The sequence below is a fragment of the Acartia tonsa genome, chromosome 9 (genome assembly GCF_053477335.1).
Source record: "Acartia tonsa isolate MP-2025a chromosome 9, ASM5347733v1, whole genome shotgun sequence".
Lineage (NCBI taxonomy): Eukaryota > Metazoa > Arthropoda > Copepoda > Calanoida > Acartiidae > Acartia > Acartia tonsa.
In genome coordinates, this window is record NC_137268.1 from 38199006 (window position 1) to 38224222 (window position 25217).

At 29.7% G+C, this 25217-nt stretch overlaps 1 protein-coding gene across 3 annotated transcripts in view; it reads right to left on the reverse strand.

Annotated features, from left to right (window-relative positions):
- The window catches only part of LOC145328869 (sodium- and chloride-dependent glycine transporter 1-like), an 81548-nt gene extending 77823 nt beyond the window's left edge, over window positions 1-3725 (reverse strand). For all 3 annotated transcript variants that reach the window (XR_013882665.1, XR_013882666.1, XM_080172790.1), the window contains exon 1: window positions 3620-3725. The gene's annotated coding sequence lies outside the window, so the exon portion shown is untranslated. The remainder of the gene's footprint in view (window positions 1-3619) is intronic.
- Between the last annotated feature and the right edge of the window lie 21492 nt (window positions 3726-25217).

The window sequence follows — 25217 nt, forward strand, 5'->3', positions numbered from 1 at the left end:
ACCATAAAAAGGAGAAATAAATCGGATTAGTAGTTATAAAAATCATAAGCTACAGACAAAAAACCTTACTACTTTATATAATAGGATAGTTTTAGGACAGATCCCCACAAACTGCAGACACTTTTGCCTGTCAAATGCAACTTAGTTTAACATGGGAGATAACTAGATTTAAATTGTTTTTTAATTGTGTGTTGAAAAAAAGTTTAATCGAGTCTGCAAACTTTAACAGTTAAGTATATGAAATGTTTCTTGATAGAACATAGGGAAAGATCTACTTTTTTCTTTATATGGTTTTCTTTTATTAATAGCACAAATGTTTTATATTATGAATTTTTTCGCCCACAAACGTTAATGCATCCAATTTCATCAATTTCTCCATTTGAATATATGATTTAATATATTAACTATAAAATTGTATTAAATAAAAATCATGCATGCAGATGCTGTTAAAAAAATAATAAGGTAATTTTATTACACAATATTTTGTCCCTTTAAGTCTTTTGTCTATGGGTAATTTTGACCGACAACCATGTATCTTATGTTTTTATGAGCTATTTAAAAATACTGTTTTAGTAATTTTCAAAAGTAATTAAAGTGAAAACTTATATGATATTTATCGCATCGTATTATAGACAGCTTTCCATGGATTTCAAGATTAAAACAACTAACAGAACTGGTATTTATATTATGAATTTTTAAAAAAATATTTGAAGAAAATTGTCTGTAATACGATGATTGTGCAGTATCGCTGAGAACCGGTTCAAATCTAGCAGATATTAATCGGTTTCGATGCCATACTGTAAACTAGATTATTCACTTAAATTTATCCAAAATAATTTTAAATGCCAAACTGTTTAAATTAAATGTTTACTGTTTGCACTTTCCTTAATCAATAAAGGTACTAAGAAAGAGAGGGAATGTCCGATTGAGCCAATAGGAGAATCGCATCGGTACATAGTACATACATTTAATTTCATTGGTTGAAATTTTGTACACATCTTGTTAAGAATGCATGTTTTTTTTTCATTTCACACTTAGATAAAAGTCAGCTGTAAACAGTATATTTTCTTAGTAGAAAGCTTTGCGGAATCAGAATTAATTTCTTAAGAATCAACATCAGCTTGAGTCGTAAGTAAACAATACTTTTGTCTGCTAGAAATGTTCCTTCTTAGATTTGACGAAAAAAGGGTTCAGAATATAATTCTATTCTTCTATTTCTATTCCTTAATCTAACTTTTTTTATGAGACCAAAACAGGGAAACAGTGATAGGACCATGGAGGAGAAATTAAGAATGAATAAAGAATACATGGATATTGTGAGATATTATTGCATACACAGAAAATTGTTTATTCCAGCTGGCTAATATAACGATACCTCCTATCCACCACCTTTACCCTATCCCCTCCCCTCCTAATAGAAGAACGAACTAACCAATGAATGAGGATCATTTTAGCAACCTAAATTGACGACAAAATTTTGCCTGTCGTAATATAAAACTATTCTATATCCATTCTTATGAGCAAACACCAACCTTTTCGAGTTTGTAAGTTTTAAGGTAAGGGAAGGGTGTATAATAATCTAATCTTAATGATCCTTTCTTCCCTGGAGCTGTACATCCACTTTAATGGTGGTACTTAACAACAAAAATTTCATTTAAACGATGAAAGTATTATGAGTGCAGCTTATCTATAGGACTGTCTGTCTGTTTACAGGTTGATCTGTAACAATTTTAGAGATCAAATGTCTTTCTTTCAAAGTCAGCATGTAAAAGTACCGTTAAAATTAATTTCTTCAAAGCGACTAAATTTTAAAAAATACTTTATATGTGGGTTTTATTTTAATGTTTAAAAATCCAATTGCTAAAATAGGATAATTCTATGATATATGATCTATGATAATTTGGCAGGTACTGTTTCTAAATCTATCGGGGTGAATAGCATTTTATATCATGTTTACTAACAATTTTGTTATTAGGCTAGGTTTTCAATGTATCAAATGGTGTAGATTTATCATTTAGAAGCCTATTTTTAGGAAAAAGCTCTAATCATAGAGTATATATTGTTTACCCTATACATATACGGAGGTGTTATGCGCTCTTACGAACTGAATATTATTGCAGGAGGGAAGGGGAGATTTGGCTGTTAATTACACTAGTATTATAATTACTTTTTATTGTTCGTTGGCTTAACACCTTAGTTACTTTTATGGAATTTGATTGGTAGTTTCATTTGGTTTAGTGTTCAAACGTTTCAACCACTATTTGTAATTTTGTACATCAATTGATCGGCCATTGTCTTATCCCTTTACATTCCTGGAATTATTGTGTACTATTAATTCATTGTATGCTGTATGCGATCAAAATTAAATTATTTTAAAAACACGGTGTTGTCTCTCATATGTGGTTTATCTAACAGTTAAAACTTGAAAAAAAGTGTATTCATATAATACAGCTTTTTAGTTAAATTATCAAAATTTCTTTGATTTAAGTTTAAACCATCAAGTGGAAATTAAGATGGAAAATGCGCAAATTCTAAAAGAAAATGTGAACATAAATAGAACTTGCAGAACCCCCCCCCCCACCCCACCCCCCCCCCTTTTACTTGACTACTTTAGTCTAGGTTTTATGGAGTGCTGGGTAGTCTTGCAGATATAGGGCCAGAACGGTAAGGGCTCTCCGCAGGGGATAAATTAGTATTACCCCTCCAATACCCCCCCTTCCTAATTTTTAATTTATTTAAAGGGGTCCATGGTCCAAGCGCACGTTTAGGGAAAGAAACTATTCTGGATTTAAATTATCTTATAATATTTTTCTGCTAGTAAAAATTTAAACAGTAATGCACAAACACTTTAATAAATTGTTATTAAGAGTGATTAATTGGTTATAATCAGTTCGAGTAACTTTATGTTTTGTGTTAAATTTTAATTTTATTATAACAGTATATAGAGTAGAATGGGGTAAATCAAATAATAAATGTGTGCCAGAAAAACGACAAGAATGGATAATAATAGCAAACATCTAAATAATTAGTAAAACAATAACAAACAAAATAAAACTATTGCTGGATAAAAAAATCAACTATTTTTAAAAGAATTTTTGAAAATAAGTCACTAAAATGACATTACCTTACAAGTCATTTAGTTGTATATTTTAAAAAGCGGCTAACATATAAAATATACGCAATAAAATTTAAACAAACTGACGAATATTAAAAAGCCATTTCTAAAACTACATTAATATAATCCCCTGTGACATATTTAATGACTGTTTAAAAATTTTAGAATGAAAATAAAATAACCCCATAACACCCTAATATCAATGCATTTAAATTGAATTGTTATGTAGTTTAATAAACACAATATATATATTGTCCACATTAACCCATCTAAATATAAATTTCATATACTGCTAATTAAATTTACAGTATGGCTCCGAAACCGATTGATATCCGCTAAATTAGAACCGATTCTCAGATATACATAATATCATGTATATCATCGAATTACAGACAGCTTTCCGTGGATATGGAAATAAAAACAAAAATAACAAAACCAGATTTGTTAGCCTGGACCATCAGCCACTCGAGGCTGACAAAACTGGTTTTAATCTTAAAATATTACCTGTTATTATAAATCACTCAGTATATTTTTTATTGTTATTCTTGAAAAATCACACTTTCTTAAAGTTTTGGACCGTCATTTAATAACATTCTTTATTTATAACTCTGAAATTAAAATCACAATTAATAAACTTTAAATAATGAAGAAAACATTTTTTTGGAAATTAATAAAGTACAAAGACAAACCTTGCATCACCAAAACTAAAACCAAACTGGCTAGCATTGGCGGTCAAAATGGGTTATTTCTTTTAACAAGTGTTCTAACAATGAAACAATATATTCTTATAGATTTTAAAGAAGTAATACTAATACAGATTAAATTTTCTTAAATAGTGAATTGTTCAAAACATATTTATATGAAAGATTAAACAAAAATTAAGAAGCCTACGGATTAATAATTAATTTCATACTATTTTTACATTATACTTTTTTTTCTATATCAAACCCTTGCCGGGGTCTAAACCCTGCAAAGCTTATACCTTCCATGCCCTAACTCTGCGAGGCTACCTAGTACCCAATATAATCCAAAGTAATATAAACAAAACAAGGCTGACAACATCCATAAAAGCGAGCTCTGTAACAGGAGGAAAAACGAACATTAACAATTGCTGAGTGTCAGAACTGAATAAACTGATTATTAATGCATGTCTATACAAAATTATAAGTAAATTTGTTTCAAAACTGTTTAAGGACATACTGACGTTTTTAGGACTTGATTATACAGATGCTTCGCTTATAACACTATACCTTGTTAAAAGCGAAGCTTTTCTATAATTAGGGTCGGTTCGTCCGTAACGGATAGCTTTTTTCGTTATATTAGGCATGTTAGAATTGTCCTATCGATTTCACACTTTGTATGGTGATTCCTGCAGTAATTAGGTACGATTTAGAAAGCGTAGCAACTATATAATCATTACCAAAATGTCCGTACGTCCATTTTAAACATGTTGTTTTTTTACTTTTTTAACAACAAATTTTTATATGATCTAATTATCCGATTGAACTGATTTTTTGTATGCAGATTCCTGGGACAACAAAATACATTATTATAAGCGAAGCAACTCTATAATTAAGTCCTAAAAATGTAAGTATGTTCATAAACATTATTTTATATCAAGCAGTTTTTCAACAAATTTACTTACAATTTTGATCGACTCTCCTACATTTATATTCTGATTATTCAGTTCTGACACTATACAAGTGTTAATGTACGTTTGTCCTACCGTTTCAGTTCTTCGCTTTTATGGATGTTGTCATCCTTGTTGTAATAAGAATCAGTATACCAAAAATCTGATGAATCGGATAATTTTAACATACAAAATTTTGTTGTCAAAAAAGTAAGAAATGTTTTGAATGGACGTACGGACTTTCTGGTATCGATTATAGAGTTGCTGCGCTTTCTAAGTCATACCTAACTATTATAGGAAGCATCATGCAAAGTTTGAATTCGATAGGACAATTCTAACCTGTTTAAATAGACAAAAAAAGCTAACTGTAACAGACGGACGTACGGACCTATCCTAATTATAGAAAAGCTTCACTTTTAAAAATATCCACCCACACTTCTTATTTCTGTATTTACAAAAATATGATTTGGGGTCTTTGTTCAACAATGCTTTTGAGGAAAACACCTAAATTCTCTGAATCATTTGTGATATACTACTTTTTAAAAAACCTGAAAATTGAAAACTCAATGATTTCCAAATAAAATACAATCAATTAACACTTTCTATCTATCATGGTTAAGAAAAAAACATCAATATTTTGAATTTAAGTGTTAAATTGTGTGGTCAGTTTGACCTTTCTAACATTTCGTGGGGATAATAGACAAATTAGTTTTCGACCACTTTATTTGTATTTATATTAACACAAAAAGTTTTATAAAACAAATAAAAGAGATTAATTTTTCATTATGTTATCGAGCCAAAATATATAATATTTTTGTGTGAAATCTTTTTGATTTTGATTTAAATATTTTAAAAACCGATGTTTTAAATAAATTAATTTATTTTCTAAGAAGATATAAATTGAAGGATTCAAAATATTATCATTTGGATGTTGCACCAGATTTTCTTGTACTCTATTAAGTGATACTTGCAGATGGCTAAATTAACGAAACCCCCTTTACCCAATTCCATCCCCTTTTACTAGATACACGAACTGGCCAAAAAAGGTCCATATTAGCAACCTAAACTGACGACTAATGTTCCCCTGTCAATATATCCACATATTCTATTTACATTATTGAAGGAGAGAGAGAAAGGGAGAGTCTTTGGGTGCGTATTAAAAATCTTACAAATCATCTTTTTCAGTAAATTATCAATCTATTTGCTTTTTACTTGGTAGTCATACAATCAAACATTTTTTTATGTTTTTTAGCCTTTTCTATATTTCATTTGAATTCAGACAGGGTGTAAATACAGTAAAAATTGTCAGTGCTTCCCACCAGAGTTTTTATCGAGCAATATTTTAAATAAGTGTTTTTTTTCTTCTTCAAATATCTTACCCATGCGGGACTACCTAGTGCACAATATAACCTAACCTAGCCTAACATTATAACGTCAAACTATCCCATTTTTCCATTTATTAAAAAATATAAGGGGGAAGGGGTTCTGTGTTTAACTAAGAAATTTAGGGGAAACCACCAAATAGATCATATAAAATACAGCATCATCTTCTTTGTTGACAACGATAACAGTATAGCATTGTGCAATAAGATGCATAAAAGAAATTTTAAATAATAGATTTAGAGAGCGCCAAAAAGCCAACCTTAAACTTTTTGGCTTATTTTTAATGTAACATAGTTGATTAGATTTGTTCCTGCTAAGCAGTTCAGAATGTGCTATGAAACTTAAACACTGAGGTTTTTTTATATGAACTCAAATTTGTTTAGCCTTGTAAGAGTGTCAATAAACAAAGAAAGATGAAAAGTGTTTTTTTTTATTTGCTATAGTGCATTTCCGAGGATATTTGCTTTATATAGTAAACAAGGGTGACAACATCCATAAGTAGTGAAGCACAAAAAATTTATGTATGGACTATGCCATACTGACAAAGAGAGTTATAGAGCAGGTGTTTAATTATTATACAAAGGAAAGAAACTTAGAAAGAATAGTTATTTCTCACATCGTATTTTAAACGGCCTTCCGCGGATATAAAATGTACAATTATGATATTAAAACTAGTTTTTTAGCCCCGAGGTGCCGAAAGCACAGGCTAAAAAAACTGGCTTTAATCTCATGATTGTACATTTTTATATTCGTAGAAAGCTGGATATAATACGATGCTAGACATAGTTTTTTTTCTTATAGATGAGAACCGGTTCCTATCCACCGGATTCGAATGAATACGAGAAAGACAAAACTAAGAGAAAACGATAAGAAAACTATTTTGAATTGTAAAGACTAGGTGCGCGCATGTATCATAGGAATTTCAGATGTCAATCTCCCTAACAACATTACTGACTGAAGGATTGACTTGCGGGGGCAGATAATAAAAAGTTATAGATTATATCCGCTACTAAAATATTAATTTCCATATCTATATAACTCAAAATGTCAAAATATTTTCAATTGTTTCCATATAAACAATTATCAAAATCAAGTGAAATTTCAAATTGTCACAAAAAACGTTTCATATTCAACAATTCCATATTATACTAATTCGTATATTTTAATATCTTTTAACCATTAAATATGTTATATACGTAGAGTGTGGAATAAAGCAAATTTATCGTATTGAAAATGTTAGTGATATGGGGTAATTTTAGTTACGTTTTAATTTCATGGCAAAATAATCGTTTAAATTTTAATTGGAGTGTGGAAAATTGTCAACTTTATCGTATGTCATATGTTAGTCGGTATTTACATTAGTGTCTAGTCTAAACAGATGCAAACTTTTGTTTAATTACACCTTTATTTCTTACTAGCGGCTGCGCCCTTAGAATCTAGGGACTCTGTACTCAAAAGGGTAAGAAATAGATATAAAATAGGCCAAAATCATCCCAATACTTAAATCTAAAACTAACTTTTATGCGTCTGTTTAAAAAGAATATGAATACAAATGACAAAAATTGCGGTCATACAATAAAAATATATATCATCGATTATATAACCGTAATAAATTTGATATTTAGAAATTTTATAGAAATTGATATATGGACATATTTTAATGATATCCAATTATCCAATTCTTTATAATAAAATCGTTTTACATTAATCAAATATTATATTGTGTTTAACTAACTATATTTTGTAGATTTAATATTTAATATTTATATAATTGTAATTTATATAATATTTGGGTGCGTTTTCGCAAAGTGCCGATTGAGCACTGGTAGCAAGTTAAATTGAAAATAAGGAAGGGTAGTTTGTTAAAACTCTAAATCCTGAAGGGGCTACCTAGTAACTAATAAAAATAGCCTAACCTTACCTAAAGTAAAACAAAAAATCTAAAAACCACACAACCCCCCCCCCTTCCCTTCTCCCTCTCCCTCACCTTACATTCAATTCCTTTTGAATATTTATATTAAAAAAGTTAATAGGAGATTTTTATAAAAAGTAATCTACTTGTATTGAGACTAGTTATCAATCGCATCGTATTATAGACAGCTTTCCGCTGATATTAAAATAAAAAATTGTAAGATAATTTTATGATTTTTATTTTTGTGGAAAATTGTCTGTAATACATTGCCATATATAAATTTTCAGTATAGATGAAAATTATATTGGAAACGCATATTTTATAAGTGATATACAAAGACGATAATTCAATATTCTACACTATTATGTGCATAAATTTTGCCTTTGCTAGCATGCACAAGTTTATCTTTACTCTTTCCTTCTTGAAATTTAAGTATAAAAGGATTTTAAAGATACATTCGTGGTATTCAATTAAAGATATTAATTTCATGCTTTGAAATGTGGTGAAGGCCTAAAAGTGCCTACTTCCTTTTCTTGGGTATAGAAAAACCTTTTTCATGTATAAAGCAATGAAATCTAAAAGGGTGAAATTAGCATTTTTTTGTTGGGGAAGGGGGGGGGGATACCACACACGAACAAAATTAATTTCCAGTAGTTAAGCTACCCTATAAGTAAACTTTCATTCATAATACTTTTTGTTCGTTGATTTTAAAAATACTCAAATTGGTCAAATTAAGTTATCTAATCAAAATCGTATTCAAAAGGTTCGTCCATTTCGTTTCAATCATAAAATACCTAAGACAAGGGGCGTAGCCAATTTAAATATTTAGAACAATTAATATACAATCTTAAATTCTCTAATGGGAGCACTTAATTTTACTTTTAAGGCCCTTTCTTTTAATTCTAAAAAGTGTATATAGCTGTCAATGAACAAAATGCATCTCAAAAAAGTCCAAAAAAGGATGGACCAATTGAAGGATGCACTTTTTGCAATACAACAAGGATGTCAACATTCATTTGAGCGTCGTTTTGAAAATTTGAATGTTTCATTTTTTTAAAAAGAAAACAAAGAGAAAGATATATATATATATATATATATATATAGAGAGAGAGAGAGAGAGAGAGAGTGTGGGAGAGATAGATGGAAAGAAAGAGACAAAGGGAGAAAAAGAGATAGAGAGACAGATAGAAAGACGTAGAGAGACAGAGAGAGAGAGAAAGAGAGAGAGAGAGAGAGAGAGAGAGAGAGAGAGAGAGAGAGAGAGAGAGGGAGAGAGAGAAAAAAAGGACAGACATAGACAGAAATAGAGGTATATACTAAAATATTGGGAAAGAAAGAGAGAAAGAAAAAAAACTGTAATAGATGAGGGAAAGCTTTAAAACTCCAAGAAGAATTCGCACGTTTATAGAGATGCAGCGCAACTTAAAACAATCTTAATTGGTGTCAATTCAATTAGGATCCAACTTTTAAGGTTTTGTGCATTTTTATGTAAGTAGTTTTGCCCTTTATTTTGGAAATCTCAAGGATGTAAAAATATCTAAAAGCGAAGCAATAATCTAGTGCTAATTAATCCCAAAATTAATTAAATACGGGTTAGACGTACTTAGATTTCAAGACTAAATTATAGAGAAGCATCAACTATTAGTCCTTTAATTACGTGATTAATCTGGAATGATTGTAGGCAGGGTTCGGAAGCCGCGCCTCAGCCGCGCATAAGCCTCAGCTTTAAACCTGCTTGTGAGCAGAAAAAGAAATTTCAGAAAGAAGGATTGTCTACTAAAGAGCAGTTTTATACATCCAGCTGAATTTTATAGTGATAGAATAAAGATTTCACTGAGGCTTACACGCGGCTTACGCGCGGCTTCCGAACCCTGATTGTAGGGTTCATACGTTTTTTTAAATTGTGATTAATCATACAGACCAACTCTAATTATATAATCTTTTTATGTTTATGATATTTTAAACATGTAAAAATACCATTATTATAGGGTTACTTTTTAAATTAAAACTTTAACGTAAGAATAGCCAAACTTTAATGAAACACATTAGTCATAGAAAATACTATAAATAGTTGTAAACTAAAAAATCTAAAATTTCACGGTTCGGATACTCAAGGGTTTGTATCAGGGCTTGGCAGCCGCCTGTAAGCCACATGGAAATCAACCTTTTATACAATTTTAAAAGCCGTAGGTAAGTTTAAACCTGTTCCAAATGCGGCAATCAATTTTATTTTAATGCATCCAAACGGGTTAATATTTGCGGCTTAGTCGCGGCTGAAGCGCGAATGCCGAGCCCTAGATTATACAGTTTACACATACAAAGTGTGTAGCTTGTTCAATTTCATTACATATTTTATTTAACTTAAGGATATAAAATAGCAAATAGAAAGTATGTATTCATTAAAACTTAAATCTTTTAGCACTTTTAAAAAAACTCCTTTTTGGGGGACTTCCTAGATTTGTAGGTGTATTTATATAAAAATTTTGCTTTATATCAAAGAGAAAGGTTAGTGATTTTAACGGAAGAGAGAAAGGAAGAGTTAGAAAGAATGAAGAGAGAGAGAGAGAGAGAGAGAGAGAGAGAGAGAGAGAGAGAGAGTGTGGCAAATGAAAAGAGGATTCGCTTCCACTAAAAAAAATAATTATAATTTCCATGTATTAGTAAATATACCATTTATATCCCATTTCCTAATCGTTATTCACTTTTATTGATATCTTAATGATGTAATTTTTTTAGTAGCGAAGCTACTTTGCAAACAGGGTGTTGTACGTCCGTCTGTTCAGATTTTATGATGAAAGTAACTTCCTTGTTTATTGGCAGAATATAACATTATAGAACTTCAATTGCTTAAAATTGAGTGTAAAATTTTATGACCGTTCCTACTAAATAAGTAAAAATAACTGTTTAAATGCTAAATAAAGTCATAATTCTTGTAAATTTGTATTTTATTTTCATTAAGAAAGTCTACATATATTTAAAGACAAAAATAGTTTTTAATGTTTGTATATTTTTCATCTATTTTTTTCTTCTGAATAAAAAATCTGCTAATGGACTTCTTTTTTGCTTTAAGGTTCTATCCATTTATGCGACGTAAGATTTTATCCTATTTTGAATATTTTTATATCTTTTTTTTTATAATAAATTTGAACTAAACATTTTATTTATGTTATATACAAGAATTTGTTTATTCAACATTATCAAAAATCAACGAAAACACACGTAAATAAAGTTGACCTATTTAGTAAATGTAATGTTCTTTTGATGCATGATTAAGGCTTGGTAAGATATAGCAAAGGTTGAAGATACCCGAAAGGATAGTGCTTCATAGAGATAGGTGCTAGAAACATGTTTTTTTTAAGTTAAAGATCTACCGCCTATTGTTTAAAAATTGGATTGTTATTTTAAGCTTATTGGCAAGTTTATGAATGAGAGTAAGGGTATAAAATATACTGTAATCATTACTTAAAGACTATTGGTTAGACTGCCAAACAGCTGAGTCTGCTCTAAAATGCCATATTTATAGAGTTGCTGTGTTTCTTTTCTTTAAATGATGACCTTAAGTAGCAATTAGAATCCTTTTCATAAAAATGTTTTGTCTAAAAAGTTAAAAACACAGACAAATAAAAACAGAAAAACTATAAAACATTGTTCATGCCTGTTTCATGCATCAATGAAGCAAATTTACAATTTTTCCACCCTTGCTCTTTTTAGTAACAAAGCTACTCTATAATTAACATTAACTGTCCGTCCGTCCGTCAGATCGTAACGCTACCAGGGAAATGTTATTTTTTCAGCTGTTATTCAAGATAGACGGCTGATTTTTGTGTGTGAAGATCCCCTACCTCCACGAGCTACAAAATACAAATGTTAAAAATATAAAATATGTGAGAAAGGTTTCGTAATATTATAATGGATTTCATGATTCTTTTTTACAAATGCACTTTATATTTATTTCTATAATACCAACCAAGATTTTTTTGTGCTTCGCTATTAATGTATGTTGTCATCCTTGTTCGTTCCTTTTTAAAATTACAAAATTTTGTTTTGAATTTGTGATTTATGAATAAAACAGGACAAAATCTAAATTACATTACTAGAACAGCTACTCTTAAGATAGATTAATCTACAATACAATGTAGAACGATGTCTGTTTGTCTTTCTGTTTGTAGCAAAGGATCTCGCTAACCGCTGAACCGATCGGGTTCTCCTTTACAGGGTAGCTTCTCATAGGTCACGGGAAGGTTTATAACTATTTTCTTGGGGTTTGGGACAACCCCAAACCTCCCCAAAAAATGAAAATTACCCCCCCCCCAAAAAAAAATTTCTTATTAAAACTAAATTTTTCTTTTAAATCTAAAATACGAAAAATTGGTTTGATTAAACCTCTTGGGGCAAAGCTCCTAGAGGCTAGGGGCGAAGCCGCTAGTTCGTCAATAAAGTAACAAGAAGTTAATTCAGAAATTGATTGTAAGTCTTTGTTTATTGACAGATTTTTAAACTTAACACATAATAGCTTAAAATCAAATCACAATATACCGAAATTTAGTATTTTTTAAACAAAATTTGTAAAGTAATAAAATGAAATCCATTGAAGTAAAAGGTTCCAGAAGAAAAAAATATTTAAACATGAATGAAATCAACACATGAACACATATTTGTATGTTTTACTAGGAATTGTTTGGTCAAAATTTACAGTTTATGATTTCAAATTCTAAAATATTTAAAGTTAAACTTTAAAATTATAAAAAAAACATTAAAGGTGTGGTTTACTATTAAACAAGGACAATTATGTCTAAAAGAAGGTTAATGTTTCTGAGAAATATAATAATTCTTTAAAAGTAATCCTTTTTTATCAAGTATAAAGTTTTTTTTTGTCTGCAGAATACGATTTTCTAAACTATTGAACCAATTTATTTGTCCTTTTAAGGGAAGCTTCAAATAGGTCATTGGGATGGTTTTAGGCTGTAGTTCTGCCCCATATTTACCCTTTTGAATACAAAGCCCCTAGATGATAGGGACACAGCCACTAGTACTAAATATAGATTATTAGGTATATCAACCAATTACTAAAAGAAGACATACAATTATGGAGTAGCCACACTCTCTAAAATTGCGATGATAAATATTGTTTAAACCACATCTTTTATTTCCACCTCTAAATACACATTTAATAGAAGGGGAAAAATTAGACGTAGGATATGTCGGGAAAAAATTTTGCTTAAAAAAAAGACAGGGATCCTAATGGATAAGACAATATTTGCACATCCCTAATATTGTTTAAAAAAAAATATCCCATCTTTAGATTAAAATCATTAGTCGAAGCGTTTAAACTCTACTAGTTATTGAACCAAACAATCATTATTTAATAAAAGTACCCAAAGTTTATTGGTCTACGTGATTATAAAACTTTGGGTACTAGTGTTCCCTCCCTCCCTGGAAAAATTGGGAAAACAAGGAACTTAGAAAGAAAAGAAAGATGTATAGAAAAAGGTTAAAATGTTTGTAAACTCATGTACCCATTAAGATTTCACAGATTTTACTTTGATTTAAAGAAAATAAGCTAAAAAACAATTTAAACTCTGTTGTTTTCACAATAAAATGTGTTGATTTAAACAATATAAAATCATCCTTTAAATTGACACAGAACTAAAATAAAGATTTCTATATCACTTATAGTTTAATATATTTTTTTATAAAACATAAAACCAGTATTTTTCATAACACTACCAGAAAAAATTTAAGAAAAACTCCCATGGATTTTTGACAAGAGGGAGTTTATACTTTATAATAGGAGGAAGAGAGATTTATTTTAAGTGGAGATGTTTTGTTTTATAATAAGAAAAGATCCAGTGTTTATAAGTCACAGTGAAATTTTTGTAGTATCTCAAATAAAAGATTTAGAATTATCTAATTGCATCTACCTTGAAATTACAGATGAATAGAAAGGAATAAGATAATTTATCATGGAGGGAGGAAACATTGGGCTGTTTTTTACTATACCCCAATGTCTTATAATAAAGTTTTTCAATAAAGCTTAACAACCTTGGTGACTTCTTAAATTTTGATTAGTTGGTCCATTTAGCTGAATATTTATACGTTACAGCCACTAATTGTGATATATAAAAGGGGTAATTTATCTATCATTCATGGGAATATAAATTGATTTATCGGCCTATCCCTTTAGATCCCTGATAGAAAGTACTGTCATTAAAATTTCTAGTTTTATGAGGTTTTTTCTACTGTATTGGTTGAGGAAGGCTGATGATGCAATTATTATTAGATTTTCACATGTCAGGAGTCTGTTTTCAGATAATATTGGATTTAATAACACAGGATAAAGTATTTAATAATTATTTTAAGTCATACTGTCGACGTAAATATCAGACATAACTGTATTCATTGTTAACGTTATTAAAAGCTATTGGAATACCAAAATCAGCTTAGTTAAACTGGTCTTACTTATTAATCTAAAACATTTTTAATTGTTTATATTAATCCCTTTTTATTAGATCTATTTTGATAGAAAACTATTTTACAGAAAATTATATGCATGAATGAAATAACAAATTATAATTATAACTACCATACAAAGTTTCATATTTAAACTTAAAGAATAATCGATTCATAAAGTGGAAATTGCTGCAATAACGACTAACAACATCTATATTAAGAAACTGCATACAGTAAGATGATATTTTAACATTATATTTTAAGCTTGTAAATAATTAAGGTAGATTTCAATTTTAAGAAAATGTTCTTTGGCTAATACATACAGTGCCCCAATAAAAAATATTAAACATGTTTTTTAAAAGAAGCTTTTCTAAAGTAAGGGCACGTTTGCGTTAGTCCATCAATTACAAATTATTAAATAATTAGTGCCAATGAGAAGTACGAACTATAATTATCACTAAATGCAGCGCTCCTAGCATCTAGGGGCTCTTTATTGTAAGGAGCAGATTGAGGATAGAAAAATAGCTTATAACCATCCCAAGACTTGCATTTGAAAATAAAAAGCCTTAAATCATTACAGGACCTATACTAATTTTATTTTAAATTTCCAATAAAATCCCTTACTACTTTATATAATACTAGCGGCTTCGCCCCTAGCCTCTAGGGGCTTTGATCCAAGAGGTAATTAAAAAAAAAATTAAGTACCCCCACTACTTTCTGTAAAAAAATTAAGTACTCCCACTAAGGTGCCCCCACTACTTTCTATTAAAAAAAAATGGGGGGGAATTTTTTTTGTTTTTGGGGGTTTGGGGGTGTCCCCCCCCCCAAGAAAATAGCCAAAAACCATCACAGGACCAGTAGGTATATACCGTGAAGAGTAGAATCCGATCGGTTCAGTGGTTACCGAGATATTAAGGGACGGACGAACAGACAGACAGACATCGTTCTACTTTGTATTATAGATAATGCAACTAATATAAATGATTTTTACAGAAAGTATCGCTTTTATGTATGTTATCATCCTTGTTAATAGCGGCTTAACCTGCTGCTTTATATCTGTATAAGATTATGCAATACTTTTTAAATCTGGTTTGCATTCAAGAAAATACAAATACTTTAAATTTAATGATAAGTCTATAAAATTTTATTTTCTAAATTGCTACAGTTATAACTTTTTAAAGTTGGTAGTACTTGATCTTTCTATATGGAGGAGATAATTTATTGCTATAGTTAAAGATACACTCTATGATTTTATATTTGAAAGATACATTAACATGACAAATTCTCAAACATTATTTTAGAAGTTCTCTTTTGTTCTTTAAATGCTAACTAATAAAAATAATCATTTCTTAGACAAAATGATTTTTTTTGCTGCCTGTTAGTGTTTTTTTAAATACTTAGGTAAAATTAGGTACTTTTTATTAAGGTTTTTAATTATAATGAATTGTAATGTCAATAAAAGCAATTAAGAATATGAATTTAAATTTGACAAGTAGTTCACTAAAAGAAAGAAGATAAAGAGCATCTCTTAAAGTCACAGAGTTTGATTTTGAAACCAATAAAAGTATCATACCTCTATACATATATTAAGATACCACCTGCCTTCTTTATCAAGACATGCAGGGATAGGTAAATGGGGTAATGTTTTGGATTGGTGGATTTAAAAAAAAAAAAAGGAAAAGTAAAAAAAGATATTAAATACTCTCATTTTGCCCCTTCAAAAGAAACTTGTTACGGGAATAGTCCCTTTCGTAACATCGCTTCATAAGGGGCGATTTGTCGTATTTTTAAAATGGCTTTTTATAGGTTATTTTAGGTTAGGTTAGGTTATATTGGGTTAGGTAATTGTCCCACAGGGTTAGATAATTGGCCCCGCAAAGGCTAGAATTAGGAGAAAAGCTACTGTGAAAAATACGAAGAATCGCCCCATAAGGTGCGATGTTACGAAAGGGACTTTACCCCTTGTTACTTATAGTTTAAAATTTGTTACCTGACCCTATATTTCTGAAATACATGTATATTGGTCATGCTTAGAATATCATAAGAAAGCAAACTATAATAATAATAATAGTACATGCAATTCTAGAAAGTTAGCGTTCAATTAGATTTATTAATTCTAAACAACTATAGGCATCATAAAAGTTTTAATTTTAATTTTAAAAGTAAAAATATTTTCCAGTAATGATTCGAAATGGATTAATTTCCGCTGGATTTGAACAGTTCTCTATGAATAATAATTTCAATAATTAAATGAATAACATTTTTGTTAGGCCAGGCCTTAAGCCACTCTCTATTCTATCTCCTCCCTCCCTCCCCACCTCCCACCCCAACCTCTAAACAAATTAATAATCTATTGGCTTTAAAAAAAATTGGGGGGCTTTTTAACGCTCCAATTCAACCAACTTGGAATATTCTGTGAATGAAAAAGATTATATCTTTAATGATCAAATGATCATGTAGGGTTTATATTTACATTCTCATAAATCAGAAGCCTAATATGAGTGTTGTGTGAGCTATAGAGTTATATTAGATTAACCAAAATGAAACAATTGAATAGCAAGTCGAAACTTTGCATTGATGGTTGACATGATGGGTCAATCTACCTCTAATTTAAAACTGCCTTTATAGATATTTTTCGAAATATAACAAGTAATTGGGTCTCCTCTTTCTTATCTATCTATATACCTAGCTCTATTTTATAAACCTAATATTGTAAATAAACAAAACAGGAAGTACCATTCTCATTACACTTTTTGTCAAGATTGTAATACAAAGCAACCAAAAAAAGTATATTCTAGGTATATGTCTATTAAAATCTCGAAAATTGCTGGATAGATGAATAAAAAAAACATGTATTATAAGCAAGGGTCTTGGTCATGTTTTTTTAAAGCTATTTTCAGACAACTCTTTGTAATGCATAAACACCTTTTATTGACCTTAACTTTTAGCAAATTCAACACACACAAAAAAAATCTCCTCCCAAAAACTAAAACCATGAAATCTGACAGTTTTGTAGAAGGATATATCACGTTATGAGTGCAGCTACTCATTAAGAAATCTTTGGATTGTTATTAATGAACACAACTATAAGTCTAAATTCAGCGAAAAATTTTAAAACTTCAAAAAAATTTCAAGTTTTGTTTCGAATCCGACTGTCTATCAATCAATATGATTCATCCAATTTCCAGCATGGCTTTGAAACCGGTTAATATCAAAAGGATTAGAACCGTTTCTGAGCCATACTGATAAATAATAGATCATATTGTATAATTGACCTTCAATTAATAAAATAAAAAAAAACATAATATTAATTACAGTTTTAGACCCATCAGTTAAACTGAAGTTAAAACCATTTTTTTTATTTTACTATCTGCGGAAGCTGTCCATTATACAAACGGATAAATAATTATTACACGTTTTTCGTTATTATTGAATCCAGAACATAAGATTGTCCTTGTTATTTGATTTCCTTTTTCATTCATAAATTTATGTTTTTATTTAAATAAAACATTTAATTTACCAATATTAAATTTGCCTACAAAAATTGTTGACATGTTAAAGAAAATGTTTTTAAAAATTAATATTTGGACATTTAGTTTTAAATTCATTTATAATTTTCAGTTAATAAATAGAATAAAATTCAAATTAAATTAGATCAATAAAATCAAGTTTAATCATAAATTTTTTTTTTTTGTGTAATAATACTATTATATAAAGTATTAAGGTTTTTTGTCTGTAGCTTAAGATTTCAATCACTGCTGAACTGGTTGAGTTCTCCATTAAAGGCAAGTTTCACATATGTCCCAGAAAGATTTCAGGCTTTTTTATTTTCAGGTTTAAGTCTTGAGATGGGCTTAGACTTTTTCGCCCTTTCCCAACTCTTCAAATACAGAGCCCCTTAATGCTAGGAGCGCAGTCGATAGTGTACTATAAATGATAAAAAATGAACTGCACTTTTGGGAAAACTAAACACTATATTTCACTGTCTATGTTAAACTAATACACACACGAGAGTTATTAAATTTTCACACCTTTCCCCCTGGGCCCTAGCACAACCAACTGATGACATTGTTTCAATTCTTTTCTAAGTATTAAATTATCACAGAGTTAGAGATAGATAATAATGTAAAAATACAAATTTGAAATTTGTGTTGAAATATACTTTTCTAATAGAAAAAGTCTTTTTGAACACGTTGATTCATAATAGACATGATAGTCAAGACTTTTCCTAAAAACAAATTATCAAGAGACAAGACTTTTTCTAGACTCAACAATGCAATATGCCAAGACTTATTAGATACACAACATTACATTGACAAGACCTATCCTAGACAATCACAATTTATCAACAAGACTTTTTCTAGACACGAATATAAGTTTACAAGATTTTTACCAGACAATACAAATTACCAAAAACCCTCCTAACCATTAAGATTCCTTTCACAATTAAAAGTGGTTAGTACTAAATGATAAGTAGAGTAGCGTGCAGAGGGGTTTGACACCCCCCTAAACCAAAATTAAGGGGAGTTATCCACCCTCCTGAATTTCCCAGGGGTGATGAACACCCCCCTTTCTGCACGCCTCTGGGGAAGTATTTATATGTATATCTAGAATTAAAATTTCAAACTATATCAAAATATGTATTCCTTTATTCATGCATAATATAAAGAAATAGAAATATAGGTTACATCAATATTTAATATCCCCACATAACATAACATAAACTCTTCCCTGCCATTGTAGGAATACAATTCAGCAAAATTAGTCAATATTTTAGCTATATAATATCTTTCTATTATATGATTAGTTTGTAATTATGGATACTTAATATTAATACAACAAGGATGACAACATCCTTAAAGGCTAAGCTCTGAAACTGTAGGACAAACGAACATTAACACTTAAAGAGTGTCGGAACTCAATAATCAGAAATAAATATGATATAAGTCTAAACAAAATTGTTAGTAAATTTGTTGCAGGATACTGTTAAAAGGACCTACTTACATTTTTAGAACTTTATTATAGAGATACTTCGCTTATAACATTGTACCTTGTTGTAATAGGAATCAGTATTTAAAAAATAAGATGAATAGGACGTACCGACCCTAACTACTTTTATACAAAATCAAAAACAACAGAATATTACTAAAAACAAATGCAGAAAAAAACAATACTTTTTGTCTCAGAAAAGAATTTTTCCTGCTTTGAATAAACACTGTGTTTAAAAATTGTGGCTCAGCCCTGGTTGTTGTGTTTACTTTAAAGTAACCACTTGCCAGACTGAAAGTGGAATTTATTACCAAGTTCTATGTTTTATTATCATAGAAAAATAAATATAGAATAGTAATAGATATTGTGACAGGGGAATTTTTGTTGTTAAATTATGGTGCTTATATAGTCCTCAGATATTGGTCAATACGTTCTTTCGTGGACAGAGGAAGAAAATGGGTAAAATCATAAAATGTGGGGTTGTTGATATATTAACCAGCTGAATAAATTATTTTGTTAGGGAATTCGAGAAACTATATCCACATATTCTTTATCCATTAGCATAGCATACATACTCTTCTTCAAAAATTTTGTGTTAGCTACTCTGAGCTGCAGCAAATAACTTATATAACAGTAGTTATTTTATAAGCAAAAGCTAACACTATTCTATTAGATTATTCTATGATTTCTATTATATATTAAAAAGTTATTATGTACACATAACATAACACCATACAATTACTCACGTAGTTAAGGGATTCTTATATATATTAATTGAGAAATTACCCTATCTATTTAAAACTTTGTTAATTGATCCGGTTGACGATTATTTCTATAGTAATTGTTTACAATAAAGAAATTATAAACTAATAAACATGCTTATTTTGGAAGATAAAATGTTAAAAGATAAATCACTTTTGTATCAAACTATCATTTACTCTGTTAACAACCAGAGAGATAGGGGACAATGGGTTGTTTATTACACTAGTTGCTAACGTTTGTAACGTTTTCTCATTTGTTGGCCTGAAAACTCCGGGGGCTTTCATGTATTTTGATTGGTTGATTCATTAAGTTGAGTGTTCAAACGTTTTAACCACTTATTTTAATCTACAGATGGGGTAATTTTATATTTTATCAATGGGGATGTACATCAATTTATTGGCCATTGGCTTATCCCTTTAGATCCCTGGTTTATTCGTGGAGTAGTTGACAAAAAAAATTTATGGGGGAAATTTTGTTTGATGAAAAACAAAGTTGTCAACAAGGATTTATTTATTTATTTCATGATTTGCACCACAAAGAAAGATTCTAGTCTGATGTATAAGTGTGTTAGTTTGTAATGAAATCAAACCGATTAATATCCGCTTGCTTAGAACCGGACCTCAGCTATACCGAAAAATCATGTATAGCATCGTATTACAGACAGTTTTCCACAAATTTTAGAATTTATACCAGTTTTGTTAGCCTGGACTTTATGCTCCTTGAGGCTATCAAAACTGGTTATATTCTGAAACCACAATATATACAATTTAATATGAATTTAATAGTTGATCGTTTTGATGGATAAATTCTTTAGCTACGTTTTTAAAAAAGTATTTTTCGTTCTTGGGTGATATAATTGTTTGAGGTACTTTTACAAGAACACAATAAACGAAAATATGTAATTATATCTTTTTGTGTTTTTAGCATTTACGAAATTGGTTGTACTCAGTGGCGTTCACAGAGATTTATTAAGGGGGAAGGGGGTGGGGTAAAACTGTGTGTAAATATCTGCCAATATCGTCGGAAATATTAACACAGCCAAGTCACTACAAAAAGTAGAAATTTACTAACAGACGAAAAAGGTCCCTACCACTGGATCCAGATAGTTATCTGGGTTATACATCTATACTTATACATTTATTGCTTAAACTACATACAAAGTTGGTGTTATTGAGTACTCTTCAATTTCTGTGAAACCTATTAACTTTCTTATATAATTTTAATTATATATATATCAAGTGAATAAGTATGGAAAGGTACAAAAATTTTGAATATAAATATATAACCCAGAGAACTACCTGGATCCCCCTGTTGGGGACCTTTTACAACTTTCTGCTCTTTTGTAGCGACTTGGCTGTATTAATATTCCCCTTCCACCTCTATTGTTTTAATCTAATATTATATGAACAGGCAGGCAAAACTTTAAAAAAATGAAAATTACAATTTTAAACCGATAAAAATAAAAATAGTTAGAAATAATCAATTAAAAATTAAATGAATAAACTATTCAATTTCGCAATAATTATTATTTCAAACACTCAAAACAATACAAACTAAGATAAGTAACCATAGCAAATTTTGAGTTTGAATCCTGATACACATTAATTGTCATTATGTTTCAACATCTAAAAAATTTATGAAATATAGTCAATGGAAAATTTTCCTTTTTATTAAGAAATTTAGACTCAGCATTTCTTTTGAAACATTTAGATGGATATGTTTTAAATTTTTTTTTGGTGGGGAGAATCTCTGGGATAAGACAATTCCCAATGGAAATACTTCTTTAGATTGCAATTTGTGGTTAAAAATTTTGGACACTCAACTTAATAAACCAACAAACCAAAATTCAATAAAAGTCTCCACATTTGTTAGGCCAACAAATAAGTAAAAGTTATCATAAATCTTTGGGGACTAGTGTAATTAACAGCCCAATGTCTCCTCCCTCCCTTGGAGAATCTGTAAAGAGGATGTCAGAGCAATGAAGGTTTGATGAGCAAGGTTTTTAATTTAATTTTCTTTTAAAGAATGTTCATAAAATGTTTAACATTTTTTACAACAATTTATATAAAATATTAATTTAAACGATTTAATTTAGCAAAGCTCCTCTATAATTATAAAATTAGGCATTTCATATGGCAATTTTGTATGAAGAAACACAATTTTCTCGGATCTACTGCAGTTCACAGTAAAATATTGCTGGTAAGCAATATTTCCAAAAATCTATGAATTTTAAAGGCTGCTAGCTGCCAAACGGCTGAACGTACAGATCATGCCCGCACACTGTTTTAAACGGCATAAGAAGGCCTACAAATAATCTGGAATAGCCATAAATCAATAATGCATAATTATCTCGCAGTGCAGAGAAATGCGCGATAAAGACCTATTTTACGCGTTTTTTCTTCAGTGAAGCTTTCCCTGTGCATAATTGGATCTTGGCTATTCCAGATTATTTGTAGGCCCTCTTATGCCGCTTAAAATCGTGTGCGGGTATGATCTGTACGTTCAGCCGTTTGGCAGCTGGCAGCCTTTAAAATTCATAGATTTTTTGGAAATATTGCTTACCAGCAATATTTTACCGTGAACTGCAGTAGATCCATTTTTTCTGCTGCCATTACATATGGATCACTGAAAAGTGCATTATGTTAAGTGTAATTTCTATGCTTCCATCTAAGATGAAATTGATGAAAAAGTTTGGACACTGCTAGCTTGTTCTACCCAATCAATGTATCATAAAAGCTCCCAACGATTTGTTGTAATAAACTGAAACTTTGGGTACCATCATAATTTTCAGACCAATGTTTCCTCTCCCCATGTTCCCTCACCTACTATTTATGTATATGACTAGTTGCTTCGCCCATAGCCTTTATAGAAGCCCAGTAAAATAGCCTGAAACCATCAAATATATTTCTAAAGCTTTCATTAATCAATTCAAAAATGCATTTAGGTTACCACAAAAAAATGTCACTGCTTAATATTGTAGCACAAACATATTCTAAAGATTCATATGGCTTCGTGTTTTTGTTACTTATGGATGTTAACATTCCTGTTTTATAATATTTAATTTAAATTGGGTTCATTGACATGAAAAGGTGTTGAACATTATAATATATGTAGGTAGGTAAGGAATTTTAAGTATGTAATATAACAATAATTTCTAATGACATAATTACAAATTACATACTTTAAAACATAAAAGAAACAAGGATGACAATATTCATAAATAACAAAGCACAAACACAAACAAAATAAAATAATTCATAGAGTAGTTGCTTTCAGGGATCTAAAGGGATAAGACAATGGCCGATAAATTCAAAAAATCCCCTATTATGGTAATAAAATTACACCTTCTATAGATTACAGTGAGTGGTTGAAAAGTTTGGACACTCAACTATACAAACCAATAAAAAACGAATAAGAAAAGTTCATTAAAAAACTTTGGTCTCTGATGTAATAAACAGCCAAATGTCCCCTCCCTCCCTACGTAAAATTCAGACAGACAAATATTAGGAGTTGTATATTAGCTTCTCCACTAAAAATATGTGAAATATATAATATTTTAACAGGTTATAAATTTTTAATGTAAAAATGAAATACTTTACATGTAATATTTTCTTTAACAGTTAGGGAGTTGAATCCATTTTTATAGAAGCAGAAATATAATCTATGATTATGGTTTGGACCCTCTAAAACTGTAATCTACCCTTCCACTTTCCCCTCTCTTGTTGAAGATATCTTCAACGCCGATACGATTTTTGAAATATAAGATTCCACTTTTGTCTCTCTTGTTGAAGATATCTTCACCAAGAGAGGCAAAAGTGGAATCTTAAATTTCAAAAATCGTATCGGCGTTGAAGATATCTTCACCAAGAGAGGGGAAAGTGGAATCTTACATTTCAAAAATCGTATCGGCGTTGAAGATATCTTCACCAAGAGAAGGGAAAGTAGAATCTTACATTTCAAAAATCGTATCGGCGTTGAAGATATCTTTACCAAGAGAGGGGAAAGTGGAAAGGTAGATTACAGTTTTAGAGGGTCCAAACCATAATCATAGATTATATTTCTGCTTCTTTAAAAATGGATTCAACTCCCTAACTGTTTAATGTATTTTTAATTGTAGAATTTTGGCAAAATAATTTACTTATGAAAAACAATTCAATGAGTACAAAAAAATACTTTTGAAAAATGAAAAAAGATAATGTCATATTATTTAAAAATTAAAGTTCTTCAAAATTCCATAAATTTTATTTATTTTCTCCCTCTCTATCACTTTCGTCTTTTCTATCTCCATTTCCCCCTCTATTTCATTCTTCCTTTCTATCTTTCTTTCTCTCTTTCTATCTTTCTTAAATTTTTCTACTTCTATTCATTTTGTTATTATCTACAAACCGAATTGTGTTTAAAACAATGCACAATATTTTTTTTAGTTTTTAGCTTGTTAGCCATATGATGAAACAAGCAGCGGGTAGGTTAAATGTTCATACAAAGCTGCATAAATACATTTAATTTAGCTACAATAAAAAAGAACCATTATATACTCCTTCCTAATTCCTTACTTTATGGATCTACCAATTTTGGATGATATTGGTTTAATTTCGACTATATCCTACTATAAAAAAAGACATCCGCTAGTACATTTATTGAAAAATTATCTTAATGTTATGCAGCTTCTATCAAAAGAACATCTTTGTGTGATATATTTCAAAATACCAACCTGATAATAAAAACCTATAGCTACCTTGGCCTTTTAAGCAAAGGTATTCGAATATTATTGTTTTGAATTTACAGTATTTTTGCTAAAAAAGTTTTTGTTGTCTCAAATTAAGCTATGACAGGTTGAAGGAAAGAAAATTCAGTTGTTTTCAAGTTTAATGCAAAATGAATAATGCTGTAAGTCAGATTTAATCATTACTTTTCTGCAAACAAATATACGTTTGTTCGTCAGTTAAAGCAGAAAAATCAATCTTGTTTATCTTAGT